At 33.6% G+C, this 18684-nt stretch overlaps 1 protein-coding gene across 6 annotated transcripts in view; it reads left to right on the forward strand.

Annotated features, from left to right (window-relative positions):
- The first annotated feature begins 4348 nt into the window (after nt 1-4348).
- ZNF516 (zinc finger protein 516) overlaps nt 4349-18684 on the forward strand; it is a 206775-nt gene continuing 192439 nt past the window's right edge. For 5 of the 6 annotated variants that reach the window (XM_053714850.1, XM_053714855.1, XM_053714852.1 and 2 more), the window contains exon 1: nt 8927-9300. The gene's annotated coding sequence lies outside the window, so the exon portion shown is untranslated. Of the gene's footprint in view, nt 4437-8926; nt 9301-18684 lie in introns of those variants that run through there. The other variant, XM_053714851.1, reaches the window with a different exon arrangement.

An 18684-nucleotide genomic window follows, 5' to 3' on the forward strand; every position in this document is an offset into this window, starting at 1 on the left:
TTATTCATAAAATAGCAACAGGGTATCAGAAATGTGAATTAAATATAATATGCCACTAAAAGTAAGCAATAAATGTAAAAAGGGAGGAGCAATTCGCATATTACAGTAGATTTATTTCTATGGAGGCACTGTTTTGATAGCTAATCCTATGTTTTTTTCTAGTTAGTTTTTTAGACGCAGTAGCCTCAGACTAAACAAGTGCAAATTGTCAATGGCGTCCATATGCCTGGTAGTCATTGCGCGCTTTTGCTAACATATAAGGAAATCAGATTTTGACACTTCACAAAACTTCCAAAAACAAAGGGTTTGTGGCAGCAGCACGGGAATAATGACATTTGCAGCAATTTCTCTTTACTCTGCAACAGGGACTTGTTGCTGTCGATGGTGAACTTTGATCTTTTTCAGCTCGTATAGACTGTAATATTTCCTAAAACTTCTGCTAGGAGGGAGGGGGGACGTTACACACTCAGATAACACGCCTCTGCTACATCCACTTTTCAAAATAATGTGTAACAAAGGGGTAAATAAATGCTGACAGACTTATTCCTTTCACTTGTATGGAGGCTTAAGTATACAACATTGAGATTGTGTTTTTCTTAGTGTTATGCATTCTGGTTATACTATACAGTATAAGTATATATAAGATTACTATATTAGCTGCTTCGATTCACTATTTAAAGACCTTAAATTGTACTGTCATGTAATATTCTGTATCCCTATTGGATTCTGTATCACTCTCGCGAACGTGCATTCATCTCCGTTCTCTGACTCTTACCCCTTAGTTGCTCATTTAAGGTGGAATACAAACAAACTGTTGTCCAGTCCAAAAATACATTGAAAAATATAGTGAATATGCATTTTATATGATTTACATTTATTGCTGTGTGTTTGAGTACTCTTCTACCACTTGTTAATAACTATGTATGTGAAGTAAAAACGAGTTCTAAAGAAGATCAGATTCTCATTACCATATATTTACATAATAGTATTAAATTGTGCAGGTAATCATTTGTAGCATGTTTCATTAAACTTTGTTGCATTCTACACTATTTTTTACTGTGACCCTTTTTATGAGCATATTAAGGGGGGAAAGATGGTATAAAAATATTATCATGGTTACGATTTACCATTATTTAACAAAGTTAAAGGATGTTGAAATGTGTATTGCTTTTAAAAAAAAAGACATATTAAGGTATTTATTTTGAAGTATTTATTTTAGGCTTACCAGATCATATCTGTGTATAAGAGGGCTTTAGAGGTTGATTGCTCACTGCATAATAAGAAATGCTTCTTATTTACTGGTAGACAGTGAAATCTAAAATGCTGGTGTCCATTATTGTGCATTTCTGTATTTATAGAGATGATTATTGTAACGTATCTATGTGTGTCTGTATTATGCCCAGAGTGGAATGATGATGCTATACTAAATATTCCTAGGAAGAAGGAACAACTAATGTGATCATAAGTGTAGTCATGTGTAATAAAGATATATTATTTTCTTCTTAGAAAAGATAATACCACCTGTACTTTAATAAATCGATGGCTAGATTATGTGTCACCCCTTATGATCTGACTGTCTAGGCCCAGGTCAATAAGACTTGTGCACAAATTATTCCTGGGTGTTTCTATAGAATGTAAACCCTTCAATCTGAGACCTAGAAGGGATCTCACAAGTAGGGTCCAAAATCCATTTATGTTGGTATCTGCAATTGTGTTTTGTTAAAAACCTTGTTCTAACTATTATTTCTTACACTTTGTGAATGAAACTCCATTCCCAGATTAAAGTTTATTCAATGAACAATGTGCAGTCAAACAGGAAGCATACAACTTTACTTTTATTAGAATCTGTATATGTACAAATCTGAGACACATAGCCTAATGTGTGTAACAATCCTTCTGCTTCTTAGAATATGGTAGCCCATGTTTGTATTTTATGATGATGATGATATTCCTGATGGAAGTGATTAAAGGCAGGTTGAAGGCATAAGGGTGTGAAACAGTGGAAGATCTGAGGGGTTACTCAGGTTCAAAGCACTTCTATTTGTTACTGCACCACTAGAAATTCCACAAGTTACACAGTCATGGTGTATAAAGATATATAAAAAATGCCATAAATTTAGGAAAGCACATACTTAATCATCATGTAGGTATAGTTTGTCATTTCATTGGTGTATTGCATATTGCATGCAATCAACTACTATAGTATTGCTTCTAAATCCAATAAGAATGCCCTGTGTATTTGGTGGCCTTCTTGCTTAAAGGGGTATGTTAATATATGATAAATCACTGTAAAAATTGACTATAAAACATCTCATGAATATCTGCGAAAAAAGGAAGATATATTACCTCATAATGACCTCAGCAGCCACATCCTTCTGTAGAGGAACTTTAGGCATTCAATCCAGATGCTTGTGAACTTGCACGGGAGCATGCATCTGGCATGTGCAGGTACAATCACTTTATTTTCCTCTAGGAAATCTCACAATATCATGGTGTAATCCCATGTGATCATGATTAAATCTCACAAGATCAGAACTCAGCACCGATGATGCTGATTGGTTGTTTTTTTATTTTTTTTATTTCCACTATTCAGATGAAAGTAGCTGAATGGTAATTGCTTACAGATCAATTAGTTTTAAATGACGAAAAAACCCAGGTATAGATCATAAAAGTTTTTCTTCCTCACAGTTGCATCAAGCATAAATAAGAATTTATGAGGAGTAAATTGTGAGTATTTTCACCTTCCTTTATCCATTAGAAGGGCCCAATATTTTTTTCTAATGGTATAGTGCACTGTCTTGTGTCATGATGTAGGCAACCTTCCACCTACAGAAGTGGGGTGTTTAGCATGTCCTGCTACAAATGACACTAGCTAATTATAATGTATATTTAAATGACTGCTTTAGTGTGCATATGTACATGTGAAATAAAAACTATACATGGGTGAAACTGTGCAGCTTCTGCAATTAAAAAAAAACCCCAACAGACAACTGCAGGTTAAAGGACACTACCAATTAATGCATTTTAAATAAGCACCATTGTCATGGGGCAGTTGTTTCTAAAATGCATGTATTTTTATGAATTTGGGTCATTAGTGTGCACAAACTAGTGCTGATGATGTGCACATTGCGTGGAAGTGACAACACTACTGGCATCAAAAGATATGTTGATGGTGCTATTAGTGCATAAAGTAGCCTTGAGGACAGAAAGTTTATTGGCTAGCTGTCAGAAAGCTGGAGGAGGGGGTGCTGAAACCAAAATAATGTGTATTAGTGCATTAGTGCACATATATATATATATACACACACACAGGAGTTTTCAGATAAATTCATTGAAATCACAGAATATGAATTTACACATATTTTAATATTTCTATTTAATAATACAAATTCTGAAATAAACTTTTTTTTTTTTTTTTTTTTTGTTACCAGGTTTAATTTAAACTGTTTGGTTTATATTACAGAGTCATTTGCAATACAAATAAGACAGTATGGCAAACCAATTAATATAAAGTGGGGAATTTGAGAGTGTGTATTATGTATATGTGTGTATATATATATATACATACATACACACACACACTGATTTTGATATTTGTCCAGATATAAGTTATACAAGATTGTATAAAGCTGGGAATGTAATAATCTAGGCAGTGTAGACCCGGAGACATGTTTGCACAATAGTGCAAATACACAAATAGCTGAATGTCTCTAAAAGATACAAAACATATTACTTTAGCAAATAGCAATTATGTTAGCAACAGTGTTATCAAATGTAACCTGATAAAAAATCCTATGCAGAAAACAGCACGTTTCCCCATTGGGATTCGAAATACTAAATTAATATTATGAATACCGCATCGTGCGCTATGTGTTTAATATTAGGCACCATATGAAGTTTATTTATTTAGGATTATGACAAGTAACTATACTAATCCACCTTAGGTGATCAGAGAAGCTGTGCTGTGAAGGAGGCAGGGGCGCTGTTGGGAGCTGAATGCACGTTCATGAGAGAGGGATACGAAACCTGATACTACACCAGGGTTGTAGCAGAACTTTGTGCTGATGAGACAATAGTAGATAGTGTGTGCATTTAATATAGGACAAACCACTGACCATCCTGCGGGGGACACGTTAATCTATACAATGGGAAAAAGAAGAAAACATACTGTTGACGACCTCGGGTTTGCTGTGAGATGTATAAAAGTAGATTAACACACAAGCCCTTTAATACCGCTTAAGCAAAATGTTATTGACACAAGGCACACTTAGGGAAACAAGTCAGTCTGGCAGAGGATTCCCCTATGAGGCAATGGTGCAGGCTCAGTCAATCATGTGCACTTCTTTCCTTATTGCATTCAGCGCATGGTTTCACCTTCAGATTCCTGTTAGTCTGTGTCCTCACTAAAATATTTTATATGTTACCTAAACCCAAAGGTAAGTCATTGAAAAGATTTGCATATGCATGTTTAATATTTATGGTCCAATTACAGCTAATCATATAGTGATCTATCAATTGCCTATTTGTTGGGAGTTAAAAAATAAGTTTCCCTCCCCTATTTGTAATAAAATAATTTAGTTTTATTGATTTTTTTTTTACTGCAGGGGGAGATTTGTTGTTATATCTGTATACGCAGAGGGTAATATAAACTGATGATAGTCGTTTTTGTGTGATACATTTAAAAGCATAAATGCTTTAGTTTTAAGTGTTGTGCTGGGAGGATGGTAACGGGTCATCTAGCTTTGGAGATGGAACAGCTACTTAAATTATTAAGGGGATTTGTTTCTGGTATTGATTCAGTGTGCAGAAAATGCCTGATGATGATGCCTTGTGCTGTAAGGATTGTTTTCTTTTTTTAGGTACAGTAGCTTCCCCACTTACATTACCCAGCCATAAACAGAAAGAGAACTATGCAGTTGATCTAAGGAAGTTGAAGCGGGGGTGGATACTACAGCTAAAAAAACAAGGGCAAATTATATTATAATTAAATCATGACGTTTATAATCTACACTTCTTATATTTCCTTCATATAAAAAACAAATGGAAATAAATATTAACAGTGTATATATAAGGTGGCTATTTGTTCTGCATAAACATTGTTTATCATATGATCGCTTTGATATAACACAGATACCCACAAGGAACTAACCGGAATGTATGTGTTTGGACAAGTTTGGGAAACTTTGCATGGGTAACTTTGTTAAAAGCTAACAGGGTGGGGTATTGAAATGGGCTGTGTATGTATGGAGGTTGGTGTAGAATGACAATCAGCCCTTGTTTGCTCCAATTCCTGCTAACCTCCAGCAATTAAGTACTGTACTAGAGAAGACCTTGTATTAAGTAGAAAAGTGCTGGTTTGTTCATGAAGTCATCAATTCAACCATAATAAGCTATCACTGCTTCACTGGAATGGATTGTTAGGTTGCTAAATACTTATTGTTTATTGCTGGGATGATAATAATAATAATTATATATATATATATATATATATATATATATATATATATATATATATATATATATATATATATATATATATATAGTATATGCTATCGCTTATTAGTGCAGATCTTTTCCATTGTTGATTTATATAGTTGGTTTACATTTGCTCTCAGTAGGCAGAGCTGGAACCTGTGGAATTCAAAATGCAAATAAAAGCCTGTGGGAGTTCAGGCAGAACAAATGAGCATTAAGTAGGGTAGAAAGAAAGGAAAAAATGATTTTTAAATAAAATGTATGCTTTTTATGTATAAGAACTGAGTGGTGACGTTGCCAGATTGGGGGGAAAAGATTTTATTTTGATGTCTTTAAAGCGTGTATGTGAAGTGCTTACAGGAAAAACAGATTACAAGATTAACATCTGTTAACATGATCGTTTATCTGCAGCCAAAAATAGGTCAGTCCTTTCTTAAGGAAGCACTGTGGCTGGCGTATGATTAAATAAAATAATAATGATCATGCATAGGACCCTAGGTTGTAGGTAGGAGCTGACACTTATGAATATGTGTTTAATTCATGGATCTTTAGAGATCAATATAAGGTCAAAGTCTCTTTTTGGGCAGAGTCAAAACTCCCTTTTCTCTACCATCCCCCACATCTCTTTGCTACAATTGACTATTTCCTGCTACCAGACACTTGAAACAATAGAATATATAAAGATCTGAATATCTGACATAGAAGAAAACCTCAATTTTAGGGGCGGAAATGGAAAAAATGATGGGACGTCAGATATATTTTTATATGTTCAAGAGCATGAGATAGTTGCAAGAATTGCATATGCCGATGCAAAGCAGTTGTGATTTGCTTATCTCCTCCCTTGGAAAAAGAGGGACAAGGTAACACACCAATCCCAGGACCGTTCCCTCCTGGTAGCTTATTGTTGCTCACAGTTTCAGGGCCAGCTTGCTTTTTCCCATCCTCCCAACCTCTGAGGCAATAGCTCATCTGTATTTACTTGTACTTCTCACTGTTTCATATGCATCATGTCAACCTGATTTCATAAACATCATCTACTTTTATTAGACAAAGAACCAGGAAGAGCTGTTAGGAAGTTGCTAGTGAGTGTTGTGTGCATAGTATGTCTTGTGTTGTATACACATATTTCTACCTGTTTGTGTGTGTATATAATATATATATATATATATATATATATATATATATATATATATCTATCTATTGCCATCAATCGCCTTTTTGTATCGTGTTCTTTTACATACTTTGAATTTTATACATTGTTAATTTTAATAAGTTTGTATCCACAAATATATCAATCTATCGAGATGATTAGTTACATTTCTAGATTTAAAGTAATTAAACATGTTTGTCAATAAGCAAAAATGCACCAATATATACATACACACTCCTATATTGCTGTCTGGAGCACAAACAGACCAACTGAATTCCATGAATAATGACCATTTCTACATTGCACAAAAGGCACATTCAGCAGTGGAATGTCTGTCAAGAACCCATAATATATTTTCTACACATTTTATGTCCCCCCCCCCTCCCAACTTTACTTAAATTATAATGTTTTGAAATAGTTTTGCCTTTATGTCAACTGCTTAGATTCTGATGCTAAAGTATAATGTGTTTTGCTGGCTTGAGGTTTCTCTTTAGTTTGTGTGTGGATTTGCTATTGCGGCTGTGCTAATTAAAGGTGAAGAAGCAGGCTCCTGCATAAGACACGTCAACTCATAGACACTTAATACTACAGCAGACCACAGAGCGCTTGAATGGCAGAGGCAGATTAATGCAGAGTGTGGCCCTCCCAGGCTGTGGGGAGCTGGGATATTATAGCGAGCCAGGCAGTACAATCATTCCCCTGGCTTTTTGCCACACAGTGCATTGCATGATTCTACCTATCTTACAACGAGTTAACTACCAACGAGGCTTCTTGTCAGTAATGCACTATCGCAATGCTATTAGCAAACACTTTCACCACATTTGTCAGTGTTCCACCCGCCCATAACTAATAATAATTATAAACTAATAATTATTGTTATAATAATCACAATTTCAGGAATTTTATATAGAACTAAATACGTTTGCCTAGGCTGCCTTAATTTATCTACTTATGGTTGGATTATTTTAGTGCCCTCCCCCTAATGGCCTGTCCCTGAATGAGAAGCTTATTGTATTGTGAAATGGGTAGGCGAGGAGAGAGCCAGCATTATTTTTCCTTTCCCTGCTACTCACTCCACCCATTTCTGTACTTTTGATGAGCCTTTCTTTACATGCAACATGTTTTTGTGTAGGCTGAATGGCAAATTACCCTATTGAATTATGCAGGTTTTAAAGACACTTTTTTTTTCTTGCTTAAATCACTTTTTCACCAATAACACTAACTGAATACTCGAATACAGACTACAGTTTGTCATAATTGTTTTCTGTTCTGTGGTGGTTTGATATCAATACTGTCATAATTACTTTATCAATTATCATATCATACAAAAATAATGGATATACCCTAATTTATAAATTACTAATTCAGATCATTCTGAGACGTTTTTATACATAAACATCAATAATTGTATATACAACTAAAATTTAATTTAACAAATCAGTGACTGTATATGTCCGGAAGTCAGTTATTAAGTAAAAAAAAAATGTTCATTTTCCTGATCTGTTTAATCACATCTATTTATACTCCCATTGCATGACTGCTTGGCAGCGCATTCCCAGCGGTGGTATCCGGGCTTGTGATCCCATACCCCCAGCAGATCCTGTATTCCTCTCTCATGCACCAGCATTTATCTCCAAGGCACGCCCCCAATCATCTCCTGGCCGCTTTGTTCACTTAAGGTGGTAACGTAAAGTTACTGTTCAGTTAATGAACTGAACTTAATCAAATTTTGTATATAAAAAAAAAGAACCAAAAGAGATGATTGGCTAACCGTTAGTGACATAACAGTTTTCTGCATATTCTGCAGCTGTTGTTGCTTCTAAACAATACACATGTATTGAGTTATATGACAAACGTGCATTTTATTTTAGTTTCGATATACTTAACTGTTACCCGTTTAAATACGTTTAATAAATATTTTTTTATATATATATATATATATATATATATATATATATATATATATATATATATATATATATATATATATATATATAAATATATATTTGAGCTTTACGTATGTTTTCTGAAAGTTATTACATAACGAATACTTTCTAAATGTTTGTGTGTCATTCAGCCGCAGTAACTGTTTATTGTAATGCTAAATGCTAATAACAGAATTATCAAAGTAGTTGATTATATCAGTATTTTATAATATTTTCCTTATTACTTAGCAACAACTCCAGTAATCCATCTTAAATACACAAAGGCGGGTGCATGAACCAGAGGGGCACAGGATCTGCTTGGGGATCTAATAGTTCACCGGTAGCTATTAGTGTGCTGCCAGCTTTGCAGCACAAGAAGACGGTGTATACAGAGGAGGAGCTGCCCATAGTAGTGGGTGTGCCTAGGCCGCGCTCAGGCTTGCACTGCTCCCCACTCAGTACTGCCGAGGACGTCACCCAATGTAATGTAACAGCACAGCCAGGAGAGAGCTGAGCAAACAGGCAGAGCAAAACTTCTAACCTCAACAAAAGCCAAGCACACTCAGGAATTTGCAAGGATCGATCGTATGACTCTTGGGGACCACTTTTTGCCAAAGAAGATTATTTTATGGTGTCATTTTTATAGGATATTTGAAAAGTTAAATATCAAATACTTTTAATTTGGTTAAGGTGGAACATCAAGTCACTGCTTTGGGCATGGATTTGTTTGGAGACACAGTGATTGCCAAGGTAAAGAATTCACTATTAAGTTTGTTGTGGTGCACAGTGTGTAGTACAAGGCGTGGCAGCCATGGGGCTCTCTTTACTGTATATGGGGGGGGGGGGCGGAATTGAAATGGGGGGGGGGGGGGCTCACAGCTGTATTGTTTTCCGTTCAGGGGGGGGGGGGCAAGATCTAAGTGCTTTTTAGTAAAGTGCAGCATATTAGCGAAAGCCCCCTCAATACACCATCCAGTCATAACTTGTTGAATTTGGCAGGGCGCATGACACTGAAACAATATAACTTTGAACAACAAAGGGGAAGGGAGGCTTTACAGCTCGTCTTTTTTGTTCCCAGCCCCCAGGGCTTGGTAGAAAAAAAAAAAAAAAAAAAGTTTAGTCTTCCATTTATTTTCAATTGAAGCAACTTGTCTACAGTTCACCTTTATACTGTAGATTGATCATGGCCACCTCTAGTATTGCAGGCGTTTAGGGGGAAAAAAACAACTCATTTTTGGAATGTTTCATATCTGAAAGAGCCACTGGCTCCATTAATAATTCATTGCCTAAGACTAAGCAGCCATAAATAGCTTCTAATTAACCCAATGTTTACCAGAGATGGCAGTGTATTTCAACTCTTTCTGGAAACCAAGGAGTTAAACCTACAGCTTCATATTCCAAACAAGTGCTGTGTGGCCCAAATCTTCTGTTTTTAAATTATTATTCCAATAATCGAATTAGGTGCATGGAATGCAGTTGGTTTTAAGAAAAGCTGTTACTATGAAATGTTTACAAATTGAACATAAGTGATGCAAACATCTACTTTTGAGAATTGAAACATTGCCAGATGGTATTGTTTTGCATACTTCGGTATTGCATAATGCTAACTGCTGGATACTGGATTGTACTGCTTAATATATATATATATATATATATATATATATATATATATATATATATACACAATCTCAAATCAAAATATGTTTTTATGTCATTATAGCTCTTTGCAGGCACCTGTGCAGTAATGATTGATGGAGTTCTGTAATTCAAGGAGACATCTTTTTGTTTCTCAAGTGTAACAGCTATAGCCATCTTGAATGATCTGAGCAAGGATACTTTTTTAATGTGTTTCTCACTCTTATCCCAGTTTCCTGCAGTACTTGAAACACAGATCACACTGGAATCAGAGTGCAGGTTGTGCTCTGTTAGGCTCAGAAGTGATATTTCTAATTTAGTTTCTTTAGGGAGCTAGCTATTCAATTTTTGTGTACTAGTTTTACGTCAAATTCTGAGTTTGACAATTCAATCTAACTGTTCAATATTTAATTCACTTTTTATGAATATATATTTTGCATGTGAAGAAGATTCAGATCATTTTATGCTTTTTAAAACAGCTTGATTTTTTTTTTTTTTTTTTTTTGGAATATTTATTGTATGTTAAACATAAAGTTTTACATACTTATAACATTTAAATGGCTATTTCATATTTAGCACTTCAGTTGGGATTGAAAGTATATTGATAAAGTACTTTTTTTTGGGTGATAAACAATGCATAAGGCCAATCACTGCACCCATCTTGAAATTTGGCAAAAGCATTCATATTTTAGAGTAGTACATGTCTATTTTTATTTGAAAAACTAGCCAATATGTCAAGAATTAAAAAGCTGTTGAGTCTCTCCGAAATTTTACAAATTAAGCTGTCCTGTATTGCAGCTCAGATTTAAATGCCCTAAAATTCCAAATATTCAAAGCTTATTTTCTGCTTGCATTAAAGGAAACATGTTAAAGGGCCATTATAGTCTAAAAATGACATGGATTATGCGTTTAAGCTGGGTTGTGCAACTAGTGCTGCTGATTGGATCAGTGACAGTTTCTTCTCTGGACCAGCAGTGCTGGTCCCAAATAATACTTCTACTTTGTGTTTAACCTCTTTACTGGGATTAAACCAAGGGTTGACACATTTGTTTAAAACATAGCAGTCATGTGTCAGAGGTCATACAGAAATGGCTAAAACATGAAATAAAGACTTGTAACTCTGGTAGCATATTTGTTGTGTGTGTTTTATATATAGAAATGTTTTATGTTTCCATATATCTTTTTAAAAACTAGTAGAATTATCATTAATTGATGTAATAGTTCACATTGTCGCACACAAAATCAGCTTAAAGCTGAAGTTTCTCTTTTTTTTTTTTTTTTTTTTTTTTTCCTCTCTCATTTTAGTGATAACTTAAAGTGAATGTAAATTTTGATGCTAAAGTGCCTGGTTTTTAAAAATTTGATTAAAAACAGGGGCACTTTAATTCATCAAAATTTACATTTCACTACTGTTGTGAAAAAATACCTTTTAATCTTGACAGCAGCTCCAGCTTCCTCCGCCCGTCGCAAAGCCTCTTCCTGGGTCTAAAATGATGAATCCGGCTTCCTCCAATCACGGCATTGAATCAGACACTGATTCCCCCGGGGGGGGGGAGCCGTGATTGGAGGATGACCTATCTATCATTTATGAAATCAGAAATGGCTTGCGACGACCGGAGAAGCTGGAGCTGCTGTCAAGTTTAAAAGGTAAGTATTTCTTTACGAGTGAAATGTAAATTTTGATGAATTAAAGTGCCCCTGTTTTCAATCAAATTTTTAAAAACCGGGCACTTTAGCATCAAAATTTAAATTCACTTTAAAAAGGACAGTAAACACTTTGGGATTTTATTACAAAAATGTTTAGTTATGCATAATTTATGTTCATGTAAATTAGCTCTAAACATTGTCAGGGCTGTACCTGACATCACAAGGCTAACCATCCTATATATCTTCCCCTAATAGGTTTAATGGGATAATCTAGTCAAAATTAAACTTCCATGATTCAGCTAGAGCATGCAATTTTTAAGCAACTTTCTAATTCAATTTTCCTTCATTCTCTTGGTAGCTTTATTTGAAAAAGCAAGAATGAAAGCTTGGGATCCAGCATATTTTTAGTTCAGCACCTGGGTAGGGCTTGTTGTTTGGTGGCTACATTTAGACACCAATCAGCAAGCACTACCCAGGTTCTGAACCAAAAATGCGCCACCTCCTAAGCAAACATTCAAATAAAGCTAAAACGAGAACAAAGAAATATTGATAATAGGAGGGAATTAGAAAGTTTCTTAAAATTGCATGCTCTATCTGAATCATAAAAGTTTTTAATTTTGACTAGACTTTAAACAGATAACTGAAAAATACTTCACTTTATACTAACTTAATGACCGTGGCTAGCCTTATTGTCTGCAGACTTAAAGGGACAGTCTAGTCAAAATTAAACTTTCATGATTCAGATAGGGCATGCAAATTTAAACAACTTTCCAATTTACTTCTATTATCTAATTTGCTCAATTCTCTAGATATCCTTTGTTGAAGAAATAGCAATGCACATGTGTGAGGCAATCACACATGGCCTCTATGTGCAGCAACCAATCAGCAGCTACTGAGCATATCTAGATATGCTTTTCAGCAAGTGATATCAAGAGAATGAAGCAAATTGGATAATAGAAGTAAATTAGAAAGTTGTTTAAAATGACATGCTCTTTCTAAATCACGAAAGAAAAAAATTGGTTTTCATGTCCCTTTAAGCCTGGATCAGCTTATTATTGGCTTATTTATATCTGAGTCTCCTTATTTATTTGAAAATCTTTATTATATAATTATATCAAGTCTGTTTTCAGGATTTTCAACATATCCTATCTATCTATCTATCTATCTATCTATCTATCTATCTATCTATCTATTATATATATATATATATATATATATATATACACACATACATACATACATATATACACACACACACACACACACAAAAGTCAGGGTGCCAACAGGTTAGTAGAGGCAACAAAGGGAGATGTTTACTGGTCCTTTCTAAAGTGATTTTAATCTTAGAAGCCTGAGGAAGGAGGAGAGTCTCTCCGAAATTTCACAAATTAAAATCACTTTTGAAAGGATCAGTGAGTGCCCCCCTTTATTATATATGTATTACATTTCATTCAGATTTATTATATGAACTTTATTACTTCATATGAGATAAACAATGCAGTTGAAGACCATCATTTGTATTATCAACTGGCTTGTACAGCGGTTAAATATAGTCATAGTTAGTCAATTACATTCTTGAAATTCTTGAAATGGTGTTAGATTGTAATCCTGGGGCATATTGCATTGCAAAGTACTTAATTTGAGATATATATATATATATGTGATGCACCGAAATGGAAATTCTGGGCCGAAACCGAATCCGGGATGCACTTGGCCGAAAACCGAAACGGATACCAAAAATGTATTTTTTCAAATTTTTTTTTTTTTTAGTTTTTTTTTGCATAATTAGAGCCAATAAAAAAATCCCACACTTTTATTGAAAGTAACACACTAAAATTGGACAAAAATATCTTAAAACAATAATATGCTACACAATAATTTTACCAAGAAAAAAAAAAAACATGCAAACAATAATGCCATTTTCGGCCAAAATGTTTCTGCGACCAAAATTTTGGTGCATCCCTACTTAAAACAATTATAAATATCAATATACTGTATTATTCTTCATTTAGTTCTATGTAACAGAATCATATTTAACAGTTTTTGTTTTACTAATTATCCAAATAAAGTATAGTCCTAGAAAACTCATTATATGCAGAACAGTATGTCAAGTAATAACCTTAAACAGCAGCTCTAGGCTAGCATCAAATTTGAAACATGCTACACAATAATTTTACCGAAAATAACAGGCTAAAAAACCGAAAACCGAAATAGCCAAAAATGCCATTTTCGGCCGAAACTTTCTGCGGCCGAAATTTCGGTGCATCCCTAATATATATATATATATATATATATATATATATATGGACCAAAAGTTTTAAATTTACAATTGAAATAAATAAAACTATATATATATATATATATATATATATATATATATATATATATATATATATATATATATATAATTTTTCTTTATTTTATTGTGAAAGTATGCAGCTTTGGAAGTTAGTAATATTAATTACTTATGTAATCTTGAAAATTTAGTTTAAAGATCATAATCTAAGTAGTAATATGAGAACTATTACAAAATAAGTCTTTTTTTGTTTTTTTGAGAGCTAAAATCATTACAAAGTATTCTTACTACAATGGATATCAACTTTCTTATACACATCATAATCTGTTTAATAATATATATCCAATTAAACATTTTCCAAAATGGTGGAATGATTTAAAGGGACATTCCAATTCACATGAAAGGATTTCAGTTTTGAATAGAAGCTTTTTTATAATATACATGTATTGGCAAAAAATGCTTCTAATAGAAGCTATAGATGTTTCAAAGGTGTATTTAAATATGCACCGTGCACCAGCATTTTAAACACAACACTTGTTCAGAGAGCCTAAGGTGCTTGTACGATCTGGTAATGACTCTTATTTGTTAATTTCTGACATGATACAAGCCTTACTGTCAATCTGAGCAGCTGCAGTATTTAAAATGCTGGTGCACTGACAATATCTAGCTATGCTTCACATGCAGAGAAAAAAACCCACCAAAACAGCGATAACTTTTACTAGAAGCATTTTTGCCAGTATATGTATATAGCAAAATATTTCTGTTCAAATATGTAATTTGTCTATGTGCATTTAAAGTTTTAACAAAATGTATCTTTAATCTTCAGTTGTAAAGTCACAAGTTGAATATTAAGTTGACTTGTTTATGGAAATGGCTCTTGGGAGTAAATGTCTGGTAATATCACTAATTGTTATTTGAGAAATAATATTCTTAAGAGCCACGGTACCTTCTTTTATTTGGATTTTTCACATTTTGTATAGTTCAGTGTCGTTAAATTATGTGACCTATTTCTTGTACTACACGTATGAATTTTGAATGTGAAGTACTACACATTTTTAACTGTTGTTAGTTTCACTGGTGAAACAGGCCAAAATGTTTAGAAAGTGATTCTCCATATCTTTGTTAGGTGTAGCTGTAAGCCAAAATCCCATATCATAGGGACAAAGGAGGAAAAAATATCCAACTGACCTCAAAAGAAACAGGTCTCACACTGCACTCTCCTAGAATTTTTATTTTTTTTATGGAGACATTAGTTGGAGACTCCTCCCATTCTTGTAATATAAAAATTGCAGAAGTTGACTGATAAGAGGAACAGTTTTTACTACTAACCTGTTTTCCTGGGCTGGTATTCTCTAGTGATATATTTTTTTTCCAGGCCTCTGTTCTCACTCAATCTCCAGGGTGCCAAGTCAGGAAATGTAAACCTATCATAAAATGCACTCACTGGTCAATTCACATTATAAAGATATTTACCAACAAACATGTTGTTTGTGAGCCTTTTATTTTGTTTTCGTGCAAATATGTAAAATCTGTCCTAGTCCTTTATCTATCGATCTAGAAGTTAGGTTGTATTTTTTTTTTAAACAAGGCTTTGCAACTAATTTTGTTTGTTCTATTTATGTTTCAACAAACACGTTAAAATTGTTATCTAAGTACCTTTGTACATTTTAGTCAAATGTGATTTTGAACTGAAGTGCAAATAATGTTTAGAAGGAACATGCTCTTTCTTACTTGCCCTCTCATAATTTATTATTTTGTGATTCAGATAGAGCATGCAATTTTAAGCAACTTTCTAATTTACTCCTATTATCAATGTTTCTTCGTTCTCTTGCTATCTTTATTTGAAAAAGAAGACATCTCAGCTTTTTTCTTGGTTCAGAACTCTGGACAGCAGTTTTTCATTGGTGGATTAATGTATCCACCAATCAGCAAGGACAACCTCGGTTGTTCACCAAAAATGGGCCGGCATCTAAACTTACATGCTTGCATTTCAAATAAAGATACAGAGAGAATAAAAATTTGATAATAGGAGTAAATTATAAAGTTGCTTAAAATTTCATGCTCTATCTGAATCACGAAAGGAAAACATGTGGATACAGTGTCCCTTTAAATGTAAGCTGTTTCTGGCAAGTTCATTTGTCTATCATACTACATAATTAGTTTGGATGCTTATCCCAGGCATTCATTGGATACAAGGAGTTAAGTGATAGCTGTAGTTGTGTGAACAAATAATGACGCAAGCAGTTTAAATATAAAGTGTGTTGTTTTTTTTTTTGTTTTTTTTTTCATTTTAAAGGGATATTGTGTTTTAGACAATATATGTCTATTTATTCTCAAGATAGTTACCAGAAACCTACATATACAAATAGACCCAGAGACTAGTTTAGAGGCATGCTGTTATTGAGCAGCTGTATTATAAATATAAATGAATGACTCTAGAATGGATATATGCCATGCATAGTTTTCATTGCAAAGGAAACACAAATTACTTTATAACAACCATTATAAATGGTGCCTTAAAGAGTCGTGAAAATCTAAATTAAACTTTTATCGTTCAGAATTGGATACAGCATGCCTTTTTAAGAGGCTTTTAAATTTACTTCTATCATCAAATTGAATATTCTCTTAGGTATGTTTTTTTTTTAACAAAGGATGCTAAGTAGGCTCAGAAGCAGCAATGCATTACTGGGAGCTAGCTGATGATTGATGTCTATGCACACATATCTTGTGTCATTGGTTCACTGCTTGGGTTCAGCTAGGGCTTTTCAGAGTTTCAACACATAACAGTAATGTGCAAGTAATTGCACACTTAAAGGGACAGTCTACTCCAGATTTATTATTGTTTTAAAAAGATAGATAATCCCTTTATTACCCATTCCCCAGTTTTGCATAATCAACACTGTTATATTAATATACTTTTTACCTCTGTGATCACCTTGTATCTAAGCCTCTGCAGACTGCCCCCTTCTCAGTTATTTTGACAGACTTGCATTTTAGCCAATCATTGCCCTCTCATAAGTAACTCCACAGTCATGAGCACAATGTTATCTATATGACACACATGAACTAATGCCCCGTAGCTATAAAAAACTGTCAAATGCATTAAAATAAGAGGCGACCTTCAAGGACTTAGAAATGAACCTATGAGGCTACCTAGATTTAGCTTTCAACTAAGAATACCAAACGAAAAAAGCAAATTTGATGTTAAAAGTGAATTGCAAAGTTGTTTAAAATTGCATGCCTGATCTGAATCATGAAAGTTTACTTTTGATTAGAATGTCCCTTTTATAAAGCTCTAAAACATTAGAACATTCTCTTTTTGTACTTTTATGCCTTTTAAAATATGGTAGTATTGTCAAGTTCACCTTTTTTATTTGTTTGTTTTTTTTCAGGCCTTGTTGTTTTTTTTTTTTGTTGTTTTTTTTTCACATTTACTTTTTAAACAGGGCCATCTATTGACATAGGGGTCAATCCCAGTGCTTTAGAAACATTTAATGAGTTTTCAGTGAAATTCATCAGTCTACGGCGATTTTTGTAGATAAATCATTTGATTGTAATCTACCCTATAGCTCCTAAAGGTTTAGTGAAAAACTGTAGTAGTGCATTGTCATGAAAATAAGGAATATGTAGTATATACATGTGTATTTGGTAGTTTTGTTAACTGCCCAGTGCAGAAGAAGGTGGCCGATCGTGGCTTACGGCTCTTTTCGGTGCCAGATTTCTCCTTGTGAAAGCGCAGCACACTAACATCAGTGCAAATCCAGATCTTAGTGTGTTGTATTTCACAAGAAGAAATCCGGCTTTAAAAAGAGACGAATGTCCCAAGCAGCTGCTGAAACTGCCAAATGCACATGTCTAATATCTAGAGATCATGCAGTTAATCTATCTCTAAAAGGTGTAAAGAAGAGCTGTAGTTGCAATAAGCAATGAGAAAAAAAAGACTGTTCTTATAAGACACCCTGTGGAATGCAGAACTGTTTATTTTATTTTATTTAAAAAAAAAAAAGATTGATTTAAAATAAAAAGTAAAACGTCTTTTTTTTTTTTTAATTACAGTTTCTAGATATATTTTGAAAGTTTCATTAATCATCTATCCATATTTTGCTTTGTATTCTGATCTCTTATACTTTACAAAGTGGTCATTTACACAATATTGACAACTGACATGGCCAAAAATGTTATCTGTTATTTGATCATGCACATTTAGATGTTTGCAACACCATTTGATTATTGGTTAATTTCATTTTCTCTAGTATTACTCATAGTTTAAAATAAAAAAAAATAGATCACATTTTAAATAATATAATTTGGTCACACTGAAACGGCTTATTACACCATTATTGTATACTAATGGGACATTGTACACTAGATTTTTTATTTGCCTAATTGTTTTGTAGATGATTCATTTAAATAGCCCATGTGGGAGAGTTTTTGTTACAATGTATAGCTTTGCTTATTTTTTAAATGTTGTGCTGATTTTTAGACTACTAACCAAGCCCCAAAGTTTTAGATGTATACTGAAGTCTACAGTTTCCAGCTTGCTTTTGTTTGTATAA

The sequence above is a fragment of the Bombina bombina genome, chromosome 5 (assembly GCF_027579735.1).
Source record: "Bombina bombina isolate aBomBom1 chromosome 5, aBomBom1.pri, whole genome shotgun sequence".
NCBI classification, from domain to species: domain Eukaryota; kingdom Metazoa; phylum Chordata; class Amphibia; order Anura; family Bombinatoridae; genus Bombina; species Bombina bombina.